The sequence below is a fragment of the Pelodiscus sinensis genome, chromosome 15 (genome assembly GCF_049634645.1).
Source record: "Pelodiscus sinensis isolate JC-2024 chromosome 15, ASM4963464v1, whole genome shotgun sequence".
Classification (NCBI taxonomy): Eukaryota; Metazoa; Chordata; order Testudines; family Trionychidae; genus Pelodiscus; species Pelodiscus sinensis.
Window position 1 is genome coordinate 14018185 of NC_134725.1, and position 6000 is coordinate 14024184.

The window sequence follows — 6000 nt, forward strand, 5'->3', positions numbered from 1 at the left end:
TACAAGGAGGAGGGAGAGAGAAAAAATGTTCTTCTTGGCCTCTGATGATAGGACAAGAAGCAATGGGAGAGTTAGGTTGAACATTAGAAAAAACTTCCTGTCAGGGTGGTTAAATACTATAATAAATTGCCTAGGGAGATTGTGGAATCTCCATCACTGGAAATATTTAAGAGCAGGTTTGATAGGCATCTATTAGGTATGATCTAGATGGTGCTTGGTCCTGCCCTGAGGGCAGGCGACTGAACTTGACTTCTTGAGGTCCCTTCCAATTCTAAGATTCTATATTTTCCCTATGAAATATGCAGACCACATCCAGGAATGAGAGCCCACCCCAGTCTGAGAGCAAGATCAGGAGTCAGGCAGCCCTGAATCCTAATCCTGGCTCTGCTCCAGACTCATTCCAAGGTGTGATCCTTTTCCATTTCTCTGCATATGTAATGCTCCTTTGAGGTATTGTCCTTACTGGGGCTGTGCTGCCTTTCTGTGGCTTCTAGGGCATATCCCTTGGGTTATTGTGCAGCACTGAGCTGAGTCGCTCTGTGATTCTTTCCAAGTGGCTTGTGGCAGGACATATCTGTCCTGCTGGGCATCTGGGGTGGCCACGGGAGGGTAGGGGAAATGCCTGGGTACAAGTTAACTCTGCAGTGAAGACACTCCCTGAGTCAGAACTGAAATAATGGTTTAGAATAACCATTCAAGAGCTCATAAACTGTGCTGAGAGTGACCTTAGCATAGGCCAGAGTATGGAGAAACTCTAACAAGCCTTAGACCAGGGGAGGGCAAGAGGTGGCTAGTGGGCCAGATCCGGCCTGCCAAGGTACCAGATCCGGCCTGTGGCACCTCGCCAGCATGCTTACTACAGAGCAGCTGCAGCCATTGCTATGCAGTATAGGCAGAGGAGAAAGCTTTGTGAGCTGTCCCTGTCCCCTAGCAAAATCCCTCAGCTCCCATTGGCCAGTTTCCAACCAATAGTAGCGAAGAACTTTTGCTGAAAGAAAGGAAAGTGAATGAAGCCTCTTCGCTCCCTCACTCTTCCTCCCCACTCCTTCCTTCCCTCTCTGTCTGTGCTGGAGCAGAGCCCCATGGAGCAGCCCGCCCAGCACACAGGTAGGGAGCCTGTCTCAGGTTCCTGCAGGGCTGATGGCTGGGAGCTGACTAGGTAAGTACCTCCTTGCCAGATCCTACCTCTGGTATCCCACTCTCTATTCCCCTCCCCCCCCCCAAACTACTTGCCTCAAGCCATCACCCAAACCCTTTGTAACCCTTCTCCCTACATCACAATTCCTTCCCAGACCCTGCACCCCCTCCTATGCCCCTCTCCCAGGCCAGAATCCTTTCCTGCACACATACCCTCCCTGACCTTGCACCCCATTTCCCTGTCCTGTGTCACCACTCAAACCCCAGCATCCCCTTCCTTCCCCCCCTTCCCCCAGGTCATAACTCCCTCCTAGATTTGCACCCCTTCCTACAAGATTTGCACCCCTCCCCCAGGAAAGAATCCTCTCCTGCCCCCGTAACCTCTCCTGGACCCTGCACCCCAAACCCCTGCCCCAGATCATAATCCCCTCCTTCACCCAAATTCTCTCTCAGACCTCACACTCCCTCCTGCACCCCAGTCCTCTATCCCAAGATCCCTTCTACACCCCACCTGTCAACCGAGACCCTGTGCCCCCTCCACAGAAGTGTGGCCCTTGACCACTTACCAAAATCTTGGCATATTCCCCTGTTAAAAATTATGGGCCACCCTTGCCTTAGACAAAGGCTCTGCTGCACTGTCACACTTTGCTTCTCTTTACCACAGAAACTGGCTCTCTGCCCATATACAGACATCGCCACTTGCTCTTTCAAAGGCCATCCCTCCCAGCCACTGAGTTAGTGCCACCCATCAGAACCTAATCACTAGTGGAACAGCCTGGGGGCCTGTGGCTGTTGCTAAGTATTGCCAACACCCCAGGAAAACACTGCCACCTAAGAACCTAAACTCTTCCCCCTTTTGTGGGCTAACAACACAATAAAACAAACCACAGTGAAAGGGGGATGTGCCCAGGGCCCTGTGGCATCAGCCACCCACCACAACCCTCTCCTCTTCTTTTGTTAACTATTTCTATCAGTGTCTTGCAAATCTGGGGGACTTCAGCTGCTGCCTGAGGGGTGAGTAAGAACTAGGGTGACCAGATAACAAGTGTGAAAAATTGAACAATTTTTTTTCTTTCTTTCCAGAGGACAGGGTGTGTTGTTGCATGTATAAAACAAAGTCCCTAATATCAAGATGTCAGGACACCTAGGAAGAACACGAGGCTCAGAAGTGGTTTGGGCATGAGTGACAAGGCTGGGTACAGGGGGGAGGGGTAGTCACTGGGAATGTGAAAAACAAGGTTTGCTTTTGCAGACGGAATCAAACCAAGGGAAGCTGGTGAATTAGTGCTGTTTGCTGAGCAAACACCGCCGGGTGGGGACAGGCTGTGAACAGTATTTAAACATACAGTCTTTTATTTGCTGGCAAATATCACTCCCTCCCCCTCTCTTTTTCCCGTTTCTCCCTTCCTCTGAGTAGTGTTTCTTCTACAGGAGGATGGGCAAGGCATCCCAAATTGAGGAAGGACAACATTCCTACAAGGAAACAGGAAAGTGTGCAATTTCCACCTGAGATAGCACTAAACCTCTTACGCTCAGGGACAGATAGTGTTGTCTAGTGATCAGCACAGGAGGCTTGGGAATTGGTGCTCTTGGATTCTGCCATTGAGCAGTGTGACCTTGGGCAAGAATCTCTGCCTCGGTTTCCCTCCCTTTGAAAAAAAGAGTCCATAATGCCTATCTTTGTGGAGCAGGGACGACTGCTGGGAAACTTAGTTCATGTGCATGTGGAACCCTGCAGCTCAGATGCACTACCTTTGCACTAGATAGCATGATTTATTGTGACAAGGCAGCCTTTGTTATTAAGGGGCAGATCCCCAGCTGCTGTACATTGGAATCAAATATCCCAGTATCCCTTATGGTTCTATGCTGAGAATGATAGTCTCTCCTCCAGAGATAAAGTGACCATAGAAATACCGGTGTTTCATCCACCAATACGTGGCCAGATACGAGCCTGGTCTCACCCGTTAGCAGAATCCCCCAAATCATAGGCCCAAGCCACCAATCTCATGGTCTGTAAACAGCGGCTTACCCACGCAAGTCAAAGGGACAGCTTTCCAGCAGCCAGAGCTGTGCAGAGCTTGTCTAGTTCAGATGTCATTCTGGGGATATTCAGTATTCACTGTCTGACTACCCACTGCAATCTCAGAGGGGCCAAAGGTGAGACTCTTCTACACTGCTGAACAGGACTTTGGAACAGCCAAAAGTGAGGCTCCTGGAAACTCCTGAAATTGTGCTCTGTTTTCCAAGCCTCCTTTTCGCTGCTTTGCAACCTGATGCCAGGCACTGCCTGCCATGCCTTTCCTGAGCTCCCCTACTGCTCTGCTGGTACCTCTCAGTCTAATTTATCATGCACTCCAAATCTTCCCATGTCACTGCTGCAAAATGCTAGCTCCAAGTTTTAGCCTCCCTTCAGAAAGCATCTCCAACTGCAGGGCTGGCTTTATGGAACAGTCTTAATGCTCATTCACCCTTTGAAGGCTGGGTGCTCACACAGCAGCTGTGCTGTACATGCCATTGCGTGAATTACAAGTCGCTGCCAATGCCTGCATCATTCATTATTAAACTGCTTATGTGTTTGGCCTGCGGCTTAATCCAACATCACCGTGGTGGCTGCAGGAGAAATCCAGCCATCTGTAAAAGCAGTATCCCCATGCCTATGTCAGCAGCCTCCCTGCGTTTTGTAGCAGTTGTGCCAGGGTTTTCAGGACTCTGAGAAGGAGCCATGCCCTGGCTTCCCCCAAAACGACTTACAGTCCTGCAGAGAGGGGGAATCAGAAACCAAAATTAGTAATTGCCAGGATATACATTGTGTCTTCTATTGGTGCAAATCAGTGTAGTTCACTGAGTCTTGGAGTGCTACTGATTTACACCAGCTGCGGACCTAGTCTAGTGACCTAAGATGTGTCATTAATATCTGAGATTAGGAGTGGAACAAAGCATTGTAAAAACCTAGCATCATTGGCACTGATCATACCATTATTCTGATTTGCTCTTTGGGCCGGACAATGAATCTAGAGCAGTCAGTGGTATTAAGCGGGCTGGGTAAATTTCCTATTTCAGATAACTGGTCAGATTGTCCTGTGACTTGCATTAGTGTCCCTCCAATGATCCCTGGACAGTTAATCCTGATTTCTGCCTACGTAAGTGGGGACAGATTTGGTTATAAACATGGGCCCTGATCCCATGATTCACTCACCATTGTTGGTCAAATGCTTCTTTACAGAGTGCCCCATGTTCTAAGGGACTAACACTGAGCAAGGAAGGGACTTTCTGGTACCCCATTTCCAGATGAATCATCGTTTGTGGCAAAATCTGTGAAACTTTGGGGATGGAGGAGCACTTGACAAATGCCCAGATGTGGTGTGAATAGCTGCAAATAGCAATAACATAATGACCCAAATAAGGGCAACCCAATTTGCTATGAAAATATTAATGGTAAATTAAATATTATCCTCCTATAGATAGGGAAAAGGAATCTCAGGAAGCTAGATTGTCAAAAGGCTGAGCACACCAATGGGAGCTGAGCACTTTTGCACTTCAGGCCCTCATTTAAGTGGCTAAAGAGTTCAGAGCTAATAATTTGGCTCAAAACGGTACACTTTAAAATCTTGTCCTGTGCAACTTCCACAAGGCCATGCAGAACATTTGTGTCAGAACTGGGATTAGGAGTTAGGAATTTCCGGCTCTCACCCCACTGAATTACACTGACATATTTTCCCTGTCTGTTTTCTTACCCTTGCAGCAGTTTTCTGACCTCCACACCATCCAAGAGGCAAGGCAGCAGCCAGTCAATTTTTGCCTGTAGGATTCTGCTTGTTTTGCCATTTCTCTGCTTGGCAATTCACATAGAAATTGCTAGCCTCCATTCACAATTCGATTGAGTTGTTTTGGTGGTGACCCAGGGTGTTTGCCCTGGGAATGCCCTTTAGCATTATTCCTTGCTTGCATGCCACCTTCTTGGTTTAAATGGCCGTTGGCAGAGACCTGCTTTCTGATGTTAGCATCAGGGAGCTGTACTGAAGGCATCTACCTGCCCAGGCAGCCAAAAGCAGCAAGGTGGTGACATTCAGCCAATTGGGTTCAGCCCCAGCTACAATGGAGGACAATCCTCTACGGATGGGAAAAGCATCAGTCACAGCATAGAGATCCATTGTGCCCAATGATGCTAGAATAGCTCTTCTGGTTTGGTTTGGTTTGGTTTGGTTTGGTTTGGTTTTCCTTTTGGCTCATCTCTGAGCTTCCAGGTTTCCGTAGGATCTGGCTGAGAACGTGCCCTGGAAGGCAAGCTGCAAGAGCAGGTTTTATACTGAGGCAGGACTCGAGTGCCTGTCTCCATGAGACCCACAGCCTGATTTGTGGGTGACAGAAGCTCATGCAAATGTAGATGTGTCTCCAGCCTTAACTAGTCCAGACTGAAGTGCCAAGAGACACATTCTGCAGTGATCACTTAGGCAAAACTTTTAATTAATGTCAACGGAGCAAGTGCTGGGATGATAACTCTCATTGGCTCAAAGTTCTTTTCCAGTCCATGTTCAGATTGTTTCTTACTGACTTAACTGGAAGTTGCCCAAGCAAGGGGAAGGAAGATGAAGGCTTCTCCAGGGAACTTGCTAGCAAGGGTCAATGAACTTGTTTAAATAGAGCAAGGACAGACCTATAACTCCTCCCTTTCCCCTCAACCTCTTACTGAAGTCCTTAGACCTTTTGATCTGTCATGGATCCATCTCACATATCATTGCTGGTAGTGTCGAAATCCCCTGAGAGAATGTGTTTCCAGGAACATCTAACACAGGTGGAAAGTGATCACCTTTTGGCTTGTTGAGTTAAAGCATCCACAGGTTTAAGTGCTCTTCCAAACCAACA

The 6000-nt window shown here is 48.2% G+C and overlaps 1 long non-coding RNA gene across 1 annotated transcript in view; it reads right to left on the reverse strand.

The window, feature by feature from the left end:
* LOC142818384 (uncharacterized) overlaps positions 1-3241 on the reverse strand; it is a 141441-nt gene extending 138200 nt beyond the window's left edge. Inside the window, exon 1 of the long non-coding RNA XR_012895878.1 lies at positions 3167-3241. This is a non-coding gene — a long non-coding RNA (uncharacterized LOC142818384). The remainder of the gene's footprint in view (positions 1-3166) is intronic.
* Positions 3242-6000: the final 2759 nt, after the last annotated feature.